Source organism: Pteronotus mesoamericanus, unplaced genomic scaffold (genome assembly GCF_021234165.1).
Source record: "Pteronotus mesoamericanus isolate MK-2021 breed Mesoamerican mustached bat unplaced genomic scaffold, CSHL_Meso_final contig_59, whole genome shotgun sequence".
NCBI classification, from domain to species: Eukaryota; Metazoa; Chordata; class Mammalia; order Chiroptera; family Mormoopidae; genus Pteronotus; species Pteronotus mesoamericanus.
The window spans coordinates 305,346-324,539 of NW_026555206.1; the positions used below are offsets into that span (position 1 = coordinate 305,346).

A 19,194-nucleotide genomic window follows, 5' to 3' on the forward strand; every position below is an offset into this window, starting at 1 on the left:
AATAAAGTAGATTTCCCTGAACATTTAAACATTAAACTACACTCTTCCTAACTCAGTCTCAGAAGGAAGGAAGGATTCAGTCTCATAAATGTTTTGAACACCTTTAAAAATTGACATATAAGAATATAATCCTCACAAAACCAGATCTGCATACTCATAGTAAAATCGGTCACAAATGCTCATACGTGGATCTTGTGTCTTTATAATTTGTAGTCAGGAGCCCTGGCAGCAGGAGGGATAGACATTATGTACCATTATGCCACACATCACTGCCCTTTCCTGGGGATGTCAGAGTGCAGGCCATGCTACATCTGCCATCACAGGCCCCTCCCCAGAGCTCTGAACCACAAAGTCTCCATCCTGGGCACAGCAACAGGACCAGGGTGGGTTCAGGATCTCATGGTCTGTCCAGGCACCTAGCCAAAAAGTTCAGCCCAAGAAGGGATGTGGATGGTGACAGCTGACCAGAGTAATCAGAAATGCACTCTTGGGGCACCTGAATGTGCCTCTCAGAGAGAAGCAGGGGCAAAAGTCAATGACTCAGAGAGGAGTCCAGGCGGGGTCCCTGAGGGGAAGCTGGGGCTCAGTTGGCCAGAAGCAGCTGGAGCAGTAGAAACAAAGTGAGAAGCCAGTGTTGAATATAAATGATGCTCTGGGGGGCCAGTGACATGGGGACACCTTTATAATTGTTCTCCTGAAGAGCTTGGCTGAGGGGTTAGGCTGGGTGGTTTTCTGCTTCCTTGCCATGTCCTCACACAGGCAAAGGAAACAGGCAAATATGATGTAAGATGAAGTGATGGCATGTGCTGAGGCCAAGGACACAGAGAACAGAAGCTGATCCAGAGATTTGTGGGCAGAAAGTGAGGGAAGCAGGATAGGATAGGAAGAGGAATTGAACAGTAAGTCCCTTGCAAGAGAGGTCTCAACCCACCCCACCAGGAGTCTGGAGCTGGGATCATTCATCAGTTGTTTGGAAATGAGGAAAGGGACTCTGCTGGAAATGAGGAAAGGGGCTCTAGTGAGCCTTGCTCAAGACAAGGTTATTTTTAAAAAGTTAAAAACTCAGCCATAGCCAGTGTGACTCAGTTGGCTGGAGCTTTGTCCCATAACTGAAAGGTCACCAGTTTAATTCCCTGTCAGGGCACATGCCTGGGTTGCAGGTTCAATCCCCAGTCAGGGCACATGGAGGAAGCAACCGATAGATGTTTCTCTCTGTCTCTCTCTCCCCTCCCTCCCTCTCTCTCGAATGAAAATAAAAAATAAGACTTTAAAACAAGGAAGGAAGAAAGGAAGGAAGAAAGGAAGAAAGGAAGGAAGGAAGGAAGGAAGGAAGGAAGGAAGGAAAGGGAGAAGGAAGGGAGGGAGAGAGAGAATGAGGGAAAGGGAGAGAGAGAAAGAAAGAAAAAGAAAGAAAGAAAGAAAGAAAGAAAGAAAGGAAGGAAGGAAGGAAGAAAGAAAAAAAGAAAGAAAGAAACTAAAAATTCAGAAACTTTGACCCTCCCCCTTACCTGCCTAAAGGAATTCAGACAGAAAAAACCTGCTTAAAGGAAGGGAACTTAAATTCATCATAATACAAACAAAATGCAGCAGATGGAGAAATCTAGCAAAGCCTGTTTGCTGGAAACCCCTGTGTCCCATTGTTTCTGGGTGGCTCAGCAGGAATTTGTTTACTACAGTTTTGCTCTTTATTATCTACCTGTAATTTGCTTACTTTCCTTTTGAAATCCCATACTTCTGCTTCCCTCTCCTTTGTCCAGAATAGCAGATAAGCCTCAACTGCCCAAGGTATACTTGGGTCTCATATTTTTATGACATACCTGCATGTACATCCATAATAAAATTTGAACATTTTCTCCTGTTAATGTCTCATGTTAATTTGATTACTAGTCAGGCCATAATAACTTAGAAAGGTGGGAGAAAATTAGTTTTTTCACCCCACAGTTCAGAGTCTGGGAAATGCAGTAACACTTATGTGGAGGAGAGATCTGAATACTCTAAGGAGGTCAGGATACTCAAAGTATTACAGCTGTTATTTAGCTAGAAAAGGGGAGCAAAAGGAGCTAGATATTGAGCTTAATAAACTGGGGGACATAAGTTGGTTTGCTTAGCCAGGAAGCTACAGCTTCATACCCCAGGGGATCAAAGCATCGCTTAACCAAGGGGATTAACACACCTCCCTTCCCTACTCTGGTACTGGACTGTTGGGGGTACAGGAAGAGATGTTGGACCATAGAGGCCTGTCAGTCTAATGGGGGGTGTGAACTCATTACTTCAAAGCCTGTGAAAGTTTGGGAAACAGATTGGTACTTTTGAAAAGACACCTGGTCCATCCCAAGTCTAAACTAATACAATCCCAGGGGAACAAAGAAGCACACGTGCACACTTCCTTTCTCTCTCTTGCCCACGCAGTGATGCACTCACCCTTTCATTAATGTGCTCTCTTGCCCAGTGGAATGCAACCATGTGGGCCTAACAGCTACTAGACCCACAGCAGATGGCATGGGCTCCAAAAGGACTAAGCTCTCTCTCTTGCCCAGCCAGTAACATGCTCGCCCTGTGCACTTTATGTTCTCTCTCCATAGCCATGTGGCCATAGCAGCCTCATGGCCAGCAGCCACGCGGATTCTGCCACTGGAGCAGGCAGGAATAGGAACAAGCAGCTGCCTATGGGCTCCAAAGGACTAAGCTTTTTTTTTTAAGATTTTATTTATTTAATTTTAGAGAGAGGAGATGGGAAGGAGGAAGAGAGGGAGAGAAGCATTGATGTGTGAGAGAGCCATCAATCGGTTGCCTCTCGCATGCCCCCAGCTGGGACCTGGCCTGCAACCCAGGCCTGTGACCTGGCTGGGAATCAAACCAGCAACCTTTCGGTTCACAGGCTGGTGCTCAATACACTGAGCCATACCAACTAGGGCTAATCTTTAACATGAAGCAAAAAGTTTGGACACTGGCTTTTGTGTTGGCCTTACTGAAGACATAGTTGGACTTTTTCCATGTTGTGATGGACAGATGAGACATTGGAAACCCAGGTGGCAACTTCTATTTCTACATGAATAAACCATGCCACAGCACAATCTCCCATGTGTGGGTCCTTGGAATGCTTTCCTTGTGATCGCGTGGAAGAGCCTAATTTCCACTGATAATGAAAGGGGTTGGGTGTGCAACATGTGGCACTTCCTAAGTAGGTAAATGGAAGAGGAGAGCCAAGAGAATGAGTGCTCCAGGAAGGAAAGAGAGATCTGCAGTGCACACACACACACACACACACACACTCACACAGCCCCAGTGGCTTGATAAACTGAGTTCAGCCAATTGCCCCCTAGGTGTCAGTGTGTGCATGTCGTGGTAGCAGCTCAGCAAAGCTTCTCCAGAGACAGCCAGGTTCTCCCCTGGCGCCAGCTAAAAGCCTGGGAGCTGTGAGAGGGACAGGATAGGCACCTGTGATGCCTATGGCATACCTGTGCTCTCCTCTGCTCTCAGATACAGGTGCTGCTCCTTCATCCTAATAGCTTGTTCTTTTGCCCGTCTGGAATGCAGGTGGGATGCTGGAGCTGGAGCAGCCATTGAATTACCATAAGCTGACCCTGCGGATGAAAGGTTCATGGTGAGGAGAGCCAGAGCAGACCTAAACAATGGACTGGGGCCTGAATGGCATTGTGGAGCTGCTGACCAGCCTTGTTCTGCCTACCTTTACACTTTTTGTTCTGTCAGAGTTTTTCAACGATAGCAGAAAACAGCAGCAAAACCCACTTGGCCAAAGACAATGTAGTTAGGTTCTTGTTATAGGAGTCAAACACAAATCCCAAATTTATAGCCTCTGCTTGGATGTCTCTCCTGAGCTCCAAAGAGCAAACTGGGCCTCCCTCCACTGTTCAGAGACACATCAAATGGAGAGGTCCAAGTCATCACCCCTCACCAAATACACACACGCACACACATAGTTACTTGGATTCTGTGTCCCAGTGACCAAACAGCATCACTGTCTATGCAGCCAGATGTTCACTCTTTGTTTCTCATCTTCCTATCCAATTAGTCACTCATCAATTCTACCTCCCAAATGTTTTTTGAATCTTCACCTCTTTCCATTTTATCATCAACTTCCCGAACCACTGGAACAGTTTCCTTCCTAACTATTCTTTACTTCAAATCTTGTTTCCTCTAGTCCGCTCTTTCCCACAGACTTAGGGATCCTAAAGCACAAATATACCAATGTCACTATTTTGCTTAAAACCTTTCAGTGACAGCTTAAGGCCTAAGGAATACCATGCATATATAAAGCTTTGCCAGGAGTTATGTTGGTCTTATACATCCAGCTTTTTCTTTGGTATAGGTAGGTGCTGCCCTACTAACCACAGGAAATGGGCATATGCCAAGACCTGGTCCAGTTACGGAATATTCTCTCCTTCACTGCAGTGATTGGTTCAGCAGTAGGCATATGACCAGAAGTAGGCTAATCAGAATCTTTCCTTGGGATTTGTTCATACCAACCTAAAGGGTAGAGTTATTCAGTCACATCTCCTACATGGGAGAAACTGGAGCATTAGGAGAGACAGGTGGGGGGCTCTTGGTCTTGGTAACCTACAGGCTCAGCCCCCAGTTTCCAGAGTCACCCTATTTTCAAGTTCTTTTGATTCCGTGAGTATCATGAGCATCTTTCCAGTAATCTCCCCTCCTTTGGCCTAAGCTAATTTGAGTGAGGTTTTTCTCACTTTCAACCAAAACGGTCTGACTAATGTGAAGACCCTTGGTAGTCTGGCCCTAACAACCCAGATAAACAGAGTTCCTTACACTTTACAAGATGTTTTCTAAACATTATTTGATTCTTACTATAAGCTTGTGAGGTAGTTTTTACTATCGTCTTGACTTCCTAGGTAAGATAACTAGGGCTCAAAGGTGTAAAGTATTTTGTTCAAGGTCAGGAGGCTGGAAGTTAAGAGAGGGTGAACACCAAGTCCCTCTTCTATTCAAGCTCCTTCTCCCCATCCCCCACCCTTGGTCTGAATAAACAAAGAGGTGCTGCCAAGTGGAGAGCAGTATGAGTAAGAGCAGCACAGGTGAGGGACAGAAGAGTAAGGAGGAGGTCAGAGGCAGATAAAGGCCAAGCTCTTCCATTTAAACTTTTACTTATGGCCAACTCCAGGTCCAGAAAAAAAGAGAAGAAACTCTCAGCTTCTCTCTTTTCCTCCTTCCTGTACTGTTTTTTGTTCCTATACTCCACACCTCGGGCTTGCAGTCTGCACTAGAGTTCAGGTATATTCTTGTCAATTACAGTTCTAGCGGCTATCCTGGAAACTAAGTCACACGTTACAATTCAGCCCTTTTGAGTTGGAGCTGTACATACCTCCCTTCTTTTCCATTTTTTAATAAAGGAAAATAAAATGGACTTGCTCTGCTTTGAATATCCCTGATGCTTTCTGAAGCTCTCCTCCCCCACAGTGCTGTAAAAATGGGTCAGGTAAAGCTAAGTGGGTCTCATATGTCATTTGGGAATGGTAGGCAAGTGTCATAAGTGGCTGTAAAGTGAGGCCTGATTGGAAGTGGCAGGAGGCCATGCTGTCTTCCTGGGCATTTCCCTCCCTCTCTTCATGCCTGCAGCAGTGTGGCCAACTGGTCCAGAATGGAGGTATCTCCCAGAAGCTGCTCAGGCTGGAGAGACCTCTAACATCACTTAGTCCATGGTTCACAAACTTCACTTCTCCCTCTCCTTCCTCCCTGTTCTAAGCTCACGACTGCCTTCACATCCAGAAGTAGAAAATATCAGGTGTGAATGATCATCTTTCCAATCCCAACCTTCACTGTAAACATCTTCTCTGCCTCCATACTCCCCTCCTTAATGATAGCAGAGGTATCTCTCTACCACAGGTGTCCTCTCTGTTAGTGCCCATATCTCATCTCTTCTCACCCTTTCTTCAGAATCACCACTCCTGCCTTCTCTCCTATCCTCTGCAAACCTGCTCTAGTAACTTCCATATTTTAACAAAACCCTCTGTACTCTAACGAAAATAAAATTAGATATGGCTATAAACATCAGAAAACAAAGGATTACAAGACAGAAATTTCTTTCTTTTGTATCGAAGAGGTAGGTTGCCCAGAATGTGTATGGTGGCTCCCTACACACTACGATTTAGAGACAGTCAAGCTAGTTCCACTAACATCCTTAACACATGGCTTCCATTCAAAGTCTAATATGGCCACTTGAGCTCCAGCTACATATGTACATATTCCAGTGAGCAGGAAAGAGCAATGGCTGAGGAAAGCACAACATTGCCCTTTAAAGCTAGTTCTCCGAAGTTGCACATGGACACTTCCACTTACCTTCTGCTGGCTGGAAATGAATCATATGATCACACCTAGATGCAAAGGAGCCTGAGAAACATGCTCTTATTCTGGGAAGCCATGTGTCCAGCTAGAATGTGAAATTCTATGCTGAAGGAAAAGGCAGAGGCTTTTGACTCTAATGGCTATTAGGGTCATTTAGCAAGTTCTACCAAAGCCCCCTGATTCCACATCCCTTTCTAGCCTCTCTCTGTTCTCTGTTAGACAAGTTGTCCAATCATGACAGCTCTACCAAGGTCTGACTTCCATACCTCTACTTCAGGGACACTGCCCTTATCATGTTCACTAATTACTTTCACATTGCAAGTCAATGAATCCTTCCCTGTCATACTCTTTCATGATCTCTAAGTAGCATCTAACACAGTTGACCACTCTTTTCTGGAAAGACTTTCCTTTCTCTGTCTCTGGGATATAGGACCCTATTGGTTCTCCTCCTCCCTCCCCAGCCTCTCTTTCTCAGTGTGTTTTCCTGCTCTGTCTCCTTTGTCTGACTGCTCTGAGTCCCTCTTGAATCCTCTTTTCTTCTGTTATCTACCTCCTTACCCTAGGTGATGTCAAATCTAATGGTTTTTACTATCTTTAAGATGATGCCTCCCAAAGCCTCACCTTCAGCCCAGGCATCGCTTCTGAGTTCCCAGTGACTGGACAATTGAATTGGATCTCTGACAGGCACTTCAAACTCAACAGAGGTAAAACAGAAGTATTTTTTTTCTTTTTGCAATTTTTTAATTGTATTTTTTTCTCGTTACCATTTAGTCCCCTTATATTCACCCCCAGAAATCACTACATAGAATTCTTAATGTTTCTCCCTGAGATTTAGTTTCTTTCCTCCAGGCTACACCATTCAATAAATGGTACATTGTCCATTTATTTACTCTAGCCAGAAACTTGAAAGTTATCTTTGGTTTTCCCATTTCCCTCCACATTGCCCCTATCAATGTGTCCTGTCAATTTCATGGTCAAAATAACATCTCTCAACTAATCATCAAAGTGTGGCCACCACTTCAGTCCAAACCACCATCATCTTTTTAAAAAATTAATAAATTGATTGATGAGAGAGAGATGTGTTTTTCCACTTAGATATGCATTCATTGGTTGATTCTTGTACATGCACTGAGCAGGGATTGTACCCGCAACCGCAGTGCATGGGGGTGACATTCCAACTGAGTTACCCGGCCAGGGTAAACCACCATCATCTTTGGCCTAGACAGCCACAACAGTCTGTCTCCTTCTTTTTATTTTTGCTTGCCACTCACCCAATTTATTCTTCACTCAGCAGTAAATGTTAGTCTTCTGTACAAAACCTTTCAATTGTTTAATAAAAGTCTCCATTTTTTGACAGTCTTGTATGCCCTGGCCCCTGCCTACTTCCACACATCATCCTGGTTCTCTTTCCTAGGTTGGCTATTCAGATCACATTGATTTTCCTTCAGTTCCCTGACACATCAAAAGCTTACCTTTTTCAGGGCCTCAGCACAAACTCCTCTTGACATGGAATGTCTCTGCCACCATTTTTTTTTTAAAGAAGATTTTATTTATTTATTTTTAGACAGAGGGGAAGGGATGGAGAGAGGGAGAGAAACATCAGTGTGTGGTTGCCTCTTGTATGCCCCCTGCTGGGGACCTGGCCCCCAACCCAGGCATGTGCCTTGATTAGGAATGGAACAGGCAACCATTTGGTTCACAGACTGGCACTCAGTCCACTGAACCATACCAGCCAGTGCATCTGCCAGCTTTTTCCAAGGCTATCTCCGCATTCTCTGAATTCAAATCCAATATCATCTCCTCAAAGAAACTTTCCATGGAAGCTCCACCTAAAGTAACTCTTATTCTCTCTACCAGCTCTTTGTTTTTGTCCCAGCAAGTACTTCAATTTGCAATTATTTGTCTTTTTCACAAACAGTAAGCTTTATGGGGCAACATGCCTCAGCTGTCTTGTTCATTGCCATACCCTCCACCAATCATCAAAACAGGCCTGGCATAGATCAGGCACTCAATCTAGCACTCACTGTCTGACAAGTGAGTTGAATGGACAGATTCCACAAAGATGTCCTTGAACTGCCTATGGTGTCACAGATAGGCTGCAGTCCCCTTAATTAAAAAACTGGGAATGGACCAAACAATCTTCTTTACAAGATCTCCTCTGTACATTGGCTTAACCTGGTGGTTGCTTGTACTACTAGAATGTGGTGCAACTAATCTCTTGGTCCAGCTTTAAAAGATCTGTATTTTCTGTTGCCCAACGGAGTAAACCACTACCCCTTTCTCCCCCTGAATGATTTAAGAATCAGTTGTGGTCCTGTGCCTCACTTTACAGATAGGTGGGCTGGGACCTCAGAGGTCAGCCTTTTATACACCAGAACGCAGTCAGCAGTATGAATATTCCTCCACCCCAGATAGTTCTTCCAGTTTCCCTCTCTTGCCTCAAAATCCTCCCAGTCACCACCCCAGGATGAAGGTGAGGAAAAAATCTCAGCAGGTGATCCAAAGAAAGATGGGTATTACTAGCACCAAGGCTAAAAGGGGCGAGTCTTTACTGCTCAGTCCCGGGGGCGGGGCGCGGGGAGGACGGGGCGAGGTAATTTATTATCCTCTTAAAGCCTGTCCCATTCCTAGTCTCTCAGCTCCGGCAGGAACACCACCGATTTCCAGTAAGGCCATCTTTCTAATTCCGCGCCCACCTCTAACTGGCCACCCCTTATTCCTCGAGATGTGGCCTCCCCTTGGCCTCCACAATCACACTTCTGGCTAAGGTCTGGCCAGATGAGAGGCGAGGCCCACATGGCAACCGGACAGCACACCACAAATGCTGAGCGCGGCTGGGGGTCTGCCTGCGCGGCGCAACCAGGGGATGAATAGGACCAGGGCCGCCCCCAGCCTCCAGCACCGCCCCAAGCAGCCACCAAGGGGCGGGCTCGGGACAGGCCCCACCGCCTTGGCCGCCGCGCGGGCTGGGGGAGGGGCGAGCCGGCCGGGGGCGGGCGCGGGGGATGAAGAGGCGGGGCCGGGGGCGCGGTTCTGGGTGGTGGTAGAGAAAGGGGCGCCACTTCCCCGCGCCGTCCAGCGCGCCCCGCCCCCGTAGGCCCGCCCCGGCCACGCCCCTCCGCGCCCCGCCCCCGTCGCTGGGACTGCGGAGTCGCGCCCTCCCGCCCTGAGCTGCCGAACTTGCTCTAACTTCCTCGGCTGAGGCGGGCCGCGCCGCCGCTGTTGTCGCCGCTGTCCCCGGGTGAGTAGAGCGCCGAGCCGCCGCTGGAGCAGCAGGCCCTACCCCCCTCATTGTCTGAGGCTGACCCCCCCGAGCGCCCTCTGGGGACGAGGACCGCTCCCCAGGTCCGGGCTCGGCCCTTTAGTCCCCCTAGTCTTTACCCCGGGGCGGCCCTGCGGGCGGTGCTGGCTTTGTTCGCCCAGATCACCGGCGAGGGGCCGGAGGCCTTGGCCCGAACCCCGCTGAGCCGAACTCTGGCGCCTGGCGGAGAGAGAGCCACAGCGAGCCACCGGGCAGGCACTCGGAGCTGTCGCCCTCGCCTTTTCCTCGTCCCGTCCGCCGGGCCCTGCGGGTGTGAGAGCTCTCGGGGAGGGAGGGGCTGGACCGCCTTGCTTCAGACCTCTGATCCCCGTCCCCAGTTGCGAGCCCTGGGGTGGGCACTCCTTTCGGCTCCGTCACGGACCTTAGGCTGCACGAAGCTAGGGCCAGGGGTGGAGGGTGGCGCGGACCAGGGAATGCTGTCCTTTCCCTTACCCCCGCCCCGCCGTGGGTGTGCTACAAGTCGCCCACCCCTCCCCGGGACCACCCCGGAGGTGGGTCCCACTCTGCCTGGCACGGGTTTGGATGGCCCGAGTTTGAGTAGGTGGTGACCCAGCTTCTCTGTGTTGGTCGTTTGGGATTGTGCTTCGGAGCAAAGCCCGGCTCCTGAGCTAACTGGAGCTTCGGTAGAGTTGGGTCTGTGGCTACTGAGTTGACTCCTCCCGGGCCGCCGCTCCAATGGGGAAGGTTGGTGATGCAGGTGGGTAGGAAGTGTGTGTGTGTGTGTGTGTGTGTCTGTGTGTATGTGAGTGTGTGTGCGCGCGCGCGCACGCGCGTGTGCATGTGCAGGGACTTCAGCCCTGAGGGCCGCTGGGACATGTATCTCGGGGAGTGAAGTTCGTGTCTGGCTAGGAGCAGTCCAGGCTCTGAGTGTGTATGGAGGGGCTGGGGGTTGGGGGGAGGGTGGCAATCGTCTGCCCGTTTGCCCTGGTACTGGCCTGGTGGTTGACTGTCCCTAGCGCTGGTGTCTGCTGCCATCAAGTCGTCCTGTGCCATGAATGAAGAGCATTGCATTTGAGACTCTGCAGCTGCGCTCACTCCTGTGGTATGCTCTCTAGGGGTCTTGCCCTCTTCAGAGATGAGGGTTGTTCTTGGGCTGATAAGATTGGGTGGAGCTGCCTGCCAAATCCTCAGAAGTAGCATACCCCTTGACCTCAAAGTAGGGAAAGTTAGTACCTGCTAAGTACTTGGCCCACTGTTCCCTATTTGTGATGAGAAACCTGGGGCCTAGGTGATCAGAGCACTCCACATCCCTTCTACATTTAGCCAGCCCATTGGAAGGCCGAGATGCCCTTCCTTCAAGGGGTTCTCCTGGGTCCTGCCACCCTCAGATTGAAGCCCACATTCCTCCATCATGGACCCATATGCCCTTTTAGCTCCTCTGTCATCTGTCACCAAGCTTTGTTCCATCCTTATAATCCATTATGTCTGGGAGACAGGCCTTGGAAGCCCAGGCTACCAGTGGGGTTTTCCCTCTTATTGCTTCATCCTTTGTTGCACCCCACCTTCAGCTGGAGAATTTATTGATCTTGTCATCCCCACAACTCAGAGCCCCACTGCTGGGTCACCATTTGTGATCTTTGATTCATTTAACAAAGCATTATTGCGACTCTGGGGTGCCAAATTGCCAGGTGCTGTTGCAAGCACTGTTCCAAGTTCACAATTGTCTGGCTGGCTCTAAGCTCTGTGTGGTCTTAGAACCCAAGCTGGACATATAGTTGGTGCTCATAGTGTTTATTGATCTGAGCTTGAGTTCAGCTTCGCAGCAGCATTCAGACAAACGAGTTCAAGTCCCCTGGTGCTTCTGGAGATTTGTGGCCTCTAGGAAGAAAGGGCATGGAGTGAGGGGTGGTGCTGAAGTGCTTGCTGCCCAGGGAAGTCCGCCATTTACCAGCTTCGCAGCTGGGCTGACCTCTCAGGACAGGTGAGGGTGCCTCCCTTGCCATGTTTGGGAGTGGGAGAACAAAGCTCATGCTCTCTGTGGGAGGTGAAAGGGCCTTACTGTTTATGTCTGTGGTGGTAGTGAAGTTCCCATGGAGGCCAAGGAGCAGGAGTTCTGGAAGCCCTGGGTTCTAGAAACATTTCCTGAGGCCTAAATCTAGGCCACCAGGTTCTCAGAGATTTGACTTGTTGCTTGTTTAACTTCAGCTGAGGTAGAATTCAGTTTGGCAGTGCCTACAAGAAGTGTCATTGTGCCAGTCCAGGGAAACCTTTGCTGGGTTTGAAATCTCATGGAGGTTATGGACAAGCTTACCACAATTATGTGGAAGGTTTAGTGGGTAGTTATGGTGAATCTATTGACACCTACTAAATATTTCTTGAGACTTTTACCAAGCATTATCCCAGAAACTTCACCTGTGTTAACTCACTTAATCCTTGAAACAACTGAGTATGGTAGATAATGTGAACGCTTCATTTACAGATGAGGAAACTGACCTAGAGGTCGCAGAGTAACTTGCATAAGGTCTCAGTGTGAGCGGATTTCTTCATGTCTTATCTAGATAATGCTTTCTTCTCAGAAGTGATTAAAGTTGATTAATATGCTGAATAAGCCTGGCCCACAGTGGAACTAGTAAGTCCTTTAGTGCAGGTGACCTTTTATCCCCAGTTTCTGAAAGCATCTCATCTGTCTGGGCACATAGTAGGTGCCCCTGAACCCTTGCTGACTGACTTGTGATGGAGCTTTTGTCTCTCCTAAGGCTGGGGAAAGGGAAGACCTGCATTGCCCTGCACAGAAGATTGGGGAGTGAATTATTGTCTGTATCAGCCTAGGTAGATCAAGGTTTGCTGTGGTATCAATCCCCAAATTTCAGAGGCTTAAAGCAACAAAGGATTATTTCTTACACACAACACATCTATTGCATATCTGCTTTATGTTGTTCTCACTCTGGGACCCTTGTGGATGAATGAAACCTTCCTGGTCACTACAGAGAGCATGAGGAATCTCACTCTAGCTCTTAAAGCTTCCACCTAGAAATGTCATTTCAGTGGCCAAAGCAGTCACATGGCCATAGTGCGGCCAGCTCTTTAACACCTTGACATACCTACAAATTGGGGTGGGGCAGAAGATTGGAAACAGCTGGTGAACAGCACAAATGCCTGTCACCTGCCTACCGCTGTGTCTTCCACCGTGACTTCTTCCCAAGATCTGATTGTCATACATTTTTGTGTCACCAGGAACATTGATCATGAATTAATGAAAGAAATGTTATTTAGGTCAAAGTTGAATTGAGGTGTCACATTTGAGTGGCAGAGGTATCGTAGACAAGAATGTGTGCTAGGGTAGTGAGAGGCGGTATGCAGAGGCACCTTGCCCCTGGACTCTGGACAAGTTACTTGAGTTCCTTGGGTCTTCTTTTGCCCATTTATTTACTCATTCATTCGTGGGCCCAAGGGCTAGTAGTGAGTCCCAGGCCAGGAATTATTATTAAGCACAGCCTGGGGCTGTGAACTGAGATGATAAGCCCTGTTTCTTGGTGGCCTTTAAAGAGTGATATTACTGTCTATGGGAAAGGAAGCAGACTCTTGCTCCCGTTGCTGCCCTGGCACAGCAGACCTTGAACTTCTCTGGGCTCTGCCTATATGTGGCCAGTAGGGGTAGTTACCTTTCCTAGAAGCAGGAGCATGTAGAGGCAGCCCTACAGGCTTTGCTCTTCCACTTCCATGACTCTGGGGCTGAGCTTGCAGGTCTAGGGGAGTGGAGAAGAGGGGTGGTAAGGTTACCACAGGATGAAATCACATGGAGAACAGTTTGAGTGTGGGGCTGGGCTGGTTCTCTGGCTTGTAGAAGTGGGAGAACCCCTTTGTTAGTTGCATTTTTTACTTGGGTCACCATGGCAGGGTGTTAAAGAGCTGGCCAGGCTATGGTCTTTGCTTTTGTGCTTTGTCACCTGCTTAGTCTCTGGCGACATCCAGAAGGGCCAGAAAACACTGGTAGAGATGGTGAAACCTTAGGTTCTTCTGCATTGTGGTTAATTCAGTATCCTTAGTAGTATTTTCTCCTTTCTCTGGGTCTCTGTTTTGCCATCTGGAATAGAGGGAGAGGTGGTGGTGGTTTACAACAGTGGTCCCATTCTTGGTTGGTCATCAGAGTCCCAAGGGGAAGATTCTTTGAGAATCTTTGGTCTAGGTGCAAACCAGTGTTGGTGGTTTGTCTTAGCTTCTGTTATAGCAGTGTCCTCTCTGACTGAATCCATGTGAAGTATTCATTATGTCTCCACAGCCATTTTCTCCCTTAGCAGCATATTTATTTTTTGTTCAGCTAGGGCAAGTGTGGTTGTGCTGGAACAGCACAGAGCCTGGCCAGTGAGAAGTGTTCAGTGCCTCAGCCAGTTGCACATGAAGATGAATAAAAGTTTTCAGTGTGTAGAGTGGATAGTGGTGAGGCAGCTTTTGAACTGTATCTACTTTCTAGCTGAGTGAGCTAAGTAAGTCTTTAATTTTTATTTAGTTTTTCTCCTGGACTTGGTTTTCTCATCTATAAAGTGAGAAGAATCTGCTCTTTCTGCCTTTCATGGGGTTGTTATGAAGCAGAAGTACACACTCAGGTTTGAGAAGCAGAATCTTGAGCCCCAAGTTAGGCCTTACGCTTTGGTACTGCTGCTGTCACACCAAAGGCCCTCAGCAAAGTGCTCACCAGCACTTTGATTCTGGGAAGCCCACTTCCTCTACTCTTGGGGTTGGTGGGTTTGTGGGGCTGGGCCCAGCTGGGAAGTACTGTGGGGTTCCTTTTAGAGGCAGTAGGCTTGGTGACATGCGTTTAAGTGGGTCTGGGCAGGCTAGAGTTAAAACTGTTCACTTCTTGGGGTATGTTCTGCCTCTGTCTTTGAGCAGCCAGGGAGAGCCCTGGTGTCCATTGGCTAGATAGTTGGAGGGACCGACTCCTCCCTCTTTGGGCTGTGCCTGCCTGTGCTGAGTGGCTGAGGGCCATTGGCTCTACAGTGGCCCCTGGGATCCTGGGGAGGAGGTCAGTTCCTGATGCTACCTCAGAGTCTGTGTGTCCCTGGAATTTGGGAGAGCTGAGGCTGGGCTTTCCTGTCTGAGTAAGGCTTGGGGAGGGGCAGACCAGGACAAAGGGCAGGGCAGGAGTGGACCTGAGGAAAGATTTAGTGAACCTTCTCTCTGGGTTTTCCCTGACTATGTGTACCAGTTGCTGGGACCTGTGCTAATTTACTCTGCAGAATCCAGAGAGCATTAAAGGAGGAAAAAAGGGGGCTTTGAGGAATTTCTCGTCCTAACACTCAGAAGAGGGGATCTCAGAGCAGCTGGAATTAAATGAGCGAGTGTTCTCTGAATCTCTTCCACCTGTAGGTCACGGTCTGAATGGTGAGACTGGGAGGGTCGAGGGCAGGGTCTTGGCTTACAGAATCATAAGCCTACCAGCTTGCTCCAGGAAACCCAGGCTTACAGGAAAGTGGCAAGTGCAGATAAGGGATAGAGCCCCTTAGCTTCAGATTTGGGCCTCCCAGGAGGGGTGATTGGGCCCAACACACCCACTACAGCAAGCAGTACTGTCCATGGTGAGACTTTCCTCAGCAAGAGTGTTTTCATACTCAACCTGGAGCATCCACTCAGCTCTGCGCAGGACCCTGTTCCTTCTGTGCCTCCCCTCTGCTGCTGCCAGCTCCAAGGAGAGGCTCTGGTTGTCCACTGAATAACCAACCATTGCCATGAAGACACCCTGTTTCCTCTCCAGGTGACCTCCCTAATGTCTGGCTAGCTTATGTATTGGCTGTCTTAATGCACCTCAACCCTTGGCCAAACAGACAGGGTCTGTCCCTGCAGCTTGGTTGGGGAGGCTGGCCCCGCAACAGGCCAAGTAATTCTTAGACTGTAGGTGAGAGCTCTGTATTATTAAAAAAAATAAAAATAAAAAATTCTGACACTTGTTAACACAGTAAGGCAGAGTTTATTCAGGAGTATTGTGATAGGTATAAGGACTATTGCAATGGGGTTTTGCAGTGGGGAGAGAGATTGGGCTCAATCCAAAATATAACAAGGAAAAGTAGGAATGTATAGCCAAGGAGCAGAGCCAGACAGGGATTCAATAGGTGGAAATTTCTGAGAGGGTAATTCTTTGCTAACTGACCTAGCAGGATTCTTGCCTATTCAACCTAATAGGTAGGCTAGGATGATTAAGTATTACCTGGGGGATATTCCATTAGGAGGTTGAGAAATTTGGTCAGATAAGGAGGGTGATTCTGGCTAAACTGACTTAGCAGGATTCTTGCTAAGAACTGGACTCTGCAAGGACAGAGACACTCAAGGTTGGTCCCGTTTGAGCAGACAGCTCAGAGGAGCCTGACTAAAGTTTGGTCAAGGAGTGACTGTCAGTATCTGGAGGCTAGCTTTGGCTTGCCTTTCGTCTTGCCCCTGGTTCTTGCACTGACCTGGCTCATCGCTATGCACACTTGCCCTTCAGGAGTGGGGTCCTTCCTTGTGGACATCATTCTCTTGTTTCTACAAACCCTGTCCTTTTCTGCATTTGCTGGCTCCTTGCCCCTTGGCTTCCTCACTTGTGGCTGGACTGCCCCTCTGCACCCAGGAATTAGGGTGGACCTGGGGCCTTGGTTCCCTGTGGCCTACCAGTGCTGGCTTCCATTGCCAGATATGTTGGGTACTAGACCACAGCCACTTGACTCTGGACAGCCTCCCTGCCTGCCCATCTTTCCTTGGCCTCTGTACCTTGTGTTTTCTGCTCTCCCTATTCTGGGCAAACCTGTCTGACAACTTTACGAATCTCTCCCTCTCCCACCCCTCGGGATTCATTGTCTTACTTGTCTGAACTAGGCTAAGGGAGGTGCTGTGGGGGATCTCCTTCCCCTGCCTAGACTGTTCACTACAGGGGCCTCCTGTCTGCATTCCCCCTTCCTTTCCCTGTCTGAGGCCTACCGATCCCTGCATTAGCCGACCTTGTTCCTCCCCCTCCATGCCTGGTTCTCTCTCTGCCCGTGCTCTCTATTTAGCCAGACCTGCACAGTAGACCCTGTTTGGTGTGTTTCCTGCTCTTGTCTTAACCGCTGGCTTTTTAGGATCCAGGCCACCTGCTGTTGTAAGAAAAAGGGTGGTTGAAGAAAACCTGTCGGGAGTGGGTGAAGGCATTCCCCATTTCGCGAAGGCTCTGCTGGCTTCCACTCCCATAGTGGAACAGTGGCGGTAACAGAAGTTGGCTCTGTGAGGCTGTCCTGACTGCTATAGTCATTTTCTGCTGTGGTCCTAGCTGCTTCCTGTGAAATTCAAGTAATGGTATAAACACGGATAAGTTTTGAGAGTGCATGTCAATAAAAGAGTTGGTGGTAGTGGGAAGGTATTCATTCCCAAGGGAGCAAGGAGGCGGGAGTGAGTGGTATGTACCCAGGTACTAGGCTGGGGTGGTCAGGCCCTGCAGCTTTGGGAGTACAGATGAGGTGGTGGGACAGATGCCACCTGAGGTGTCACAGGATTTGGTGTGTTGAGGATCAGTGCCCACCTGGGTGTGGAGCCCTGCCTGCTCATGCGGAAAGACAGTTGGAGAGGAACTGGTGTTAGTCTGATGGAGGGTTGCAGGATTCTGTGCAAGAGCTGCTGAGGACTTTGTATTGGAGTGGACCTAGCTTGTGAGGCGGGTAGGACTTGTTCCCAGCAGCTGCAGTATGAGAGCTCCAAGTGACGGTGTGATTCTGCTTGTTGTGGAGTCTCATCTGTGCTTCTTAATTTGGGGGTTACTTATTGAACATTGAGCAGTCATCAGAAAGCATCTTGTGGAATAGGTGAGCCAAACATACACCTTCCTACTTTCCAGCCTTCTTTCTATGTGGCAGTCTGTGAGCTATTAAGAGATCTTAATGCCTGCTTTGGTAACCTGAGGGTGGGGCAGGGTAGTTCCGCTACATAGAATGAACTCCATTCTTACTCCCTGACCCCTAAATGGTCTCACCCAGCCATCAGGCCAGTCCTTGTTCTAATAGGTATGTGTCATACCCCAGGAGAAGCAGGAGAGAGGCTGGGATGGTTATTATATTGTTCCTTAGAGGGAAAATCACTTGGAGGAAATACATCCGCGCTTCTAGCACAGAGTATTTATTGATGTGTCAGTTAAAGGAAGCTTTCAACAACGTATATGCATCCCTTTAGTAAGGAATAAACATACAAATCCATCTTACAAGTGCATTTTGCAGCTTCCATTTCCTGAAAGGTACATGGAGTTTAGTGGTTAAGGGAATGGGGTTTTGAGCTGGGATTTGGAGAAACTGTTTTTAGCCTGCCCTTGGCGTTGGGCCAGGCCTAGAAATCTGTTTAGCTGCTAAAATTGGATAGGCTCATAACACTAGGACCTTGAGCCTCCCTGACGGCTGGGAGGGCCCTGGGGAGGGTTCCTGCTGAGGCCTGGGTTGCTTGTGGTTCAGTTCAAACCCTCTCCACCCCTTGCCTGAACCCGGGAATCTTACAGTCTCCCTGCAGATCAGGCTACAGACGGTCCTCCCCGTGGAATAACTTCAGTTTTCCCTTCTGCCTTTGTCAGAATCTGCTCTTGATCTTCCTAGGAAAACTTTCTATTTTGGGACTTGGGGAGCAGTTGTGAGCTGGGAGCTAGCTAGCTGTCTTGAGTTGGTAAGTCTTTATTCTGGAGGCTGGCATTCCCTTTCCCTCCTCCCCCAACTGCTCCCTGTTCTAGAGAGATAAATATCAGACACTGCCTGCAGAGAGCTACAGGTAGAAGTTTAGGGATTTTAAATATCAGTTTATGTTTAACCTTTTAATTAAAAAAATGTATACATGATGCAAAACACATAAAGATATACAGTGAAAATGAGTATTTCCATCCCTGACCCCTTCAGTTCTGCTCCCCTGAGGCCTCCATCACCAGATGTTGGGTGCCTAGTCAAGCATCTCTGTACTTCACTCTTGTTTATTCCCTTGCTAGTATGCTAATCACGCTGTTCTGCACTTGCTGATTTTTACTCTAAATTTTATCTTGGGATTGCTACATTTCAACACACACACAGTTTAGGCCATTCTTTTGAACAGCGGCATGTTATTCTTCTGTACAGCAAACTAGGTTTCACTTTATCAGCTCCTTATTGATGGACATTGAGGCTGCTTCCAGTATTTTGTTTCTGCGGCCAAGCTGCAGGAGCTCCTTGTATGTGCTCATAGCTCTGTAGTAGAGATGGCTAGCTGAGGATTCCAGGCATTGGGTGCTTAACAGGAAAAGAGACATACTGTTTCGATTCCAAAAGGGAGAATGATAGATCCTGAATTTTTCTTTTGGAAGGATCTTGTATTTCTGCAGTTGGAGCTTGCAGCTGGAGGGACTCCAGTGGGGTGCTGGGGTGCTGGGGTGCTGGTTTCCCCCACAGTCTTTGTTTCAGCTCAGGTCAGCCAGTCTCCAAAGCACCTGCTGTCTGCAGCCCTTGGGCCATGAGGCCTGTATCCCCAAACCTGTGATGTAAAAGGATGAAGAGGCAGTGGAGCCAGACAGGGTATGGGGATGGCAGAGGCTTCTCAATAGTGGGTCCGGGCAGCTATAGGAGTTGGGCAGGGCAGGAGGGCAAAGTCTTGGCTATGTAACAAGC

At 48.5% G+C, this 19,194-nt stretch overlaps 1 protein-coding gene across 2 annotated transcripts in view; it reads left to right on the forward strand.

The window, feature by feature from the left end:
* The first annotated feature begins 9,485 nt into the window (after positions 1 to 9,485).
* The window catches only part of TSPAN14 (tetraspanin 14), a 50,905-nt gene continuing 41,196 nt past the window's right edge, over positions 9,486 to 19,194 (forward strand). The window contains exon 1 of one of the 2 annotated variants that reach the window (XM_054580445.1): positions 9,486 to 9,562. The gene's annotated coding sequence lies outside the window, so the exon portion shown is untranslated. The remainder of the gene's footprint in view (positions 9,563 to 19,194) is intronic. The other variant, XM_054580444.1, reaches the window with a different exon arrangement.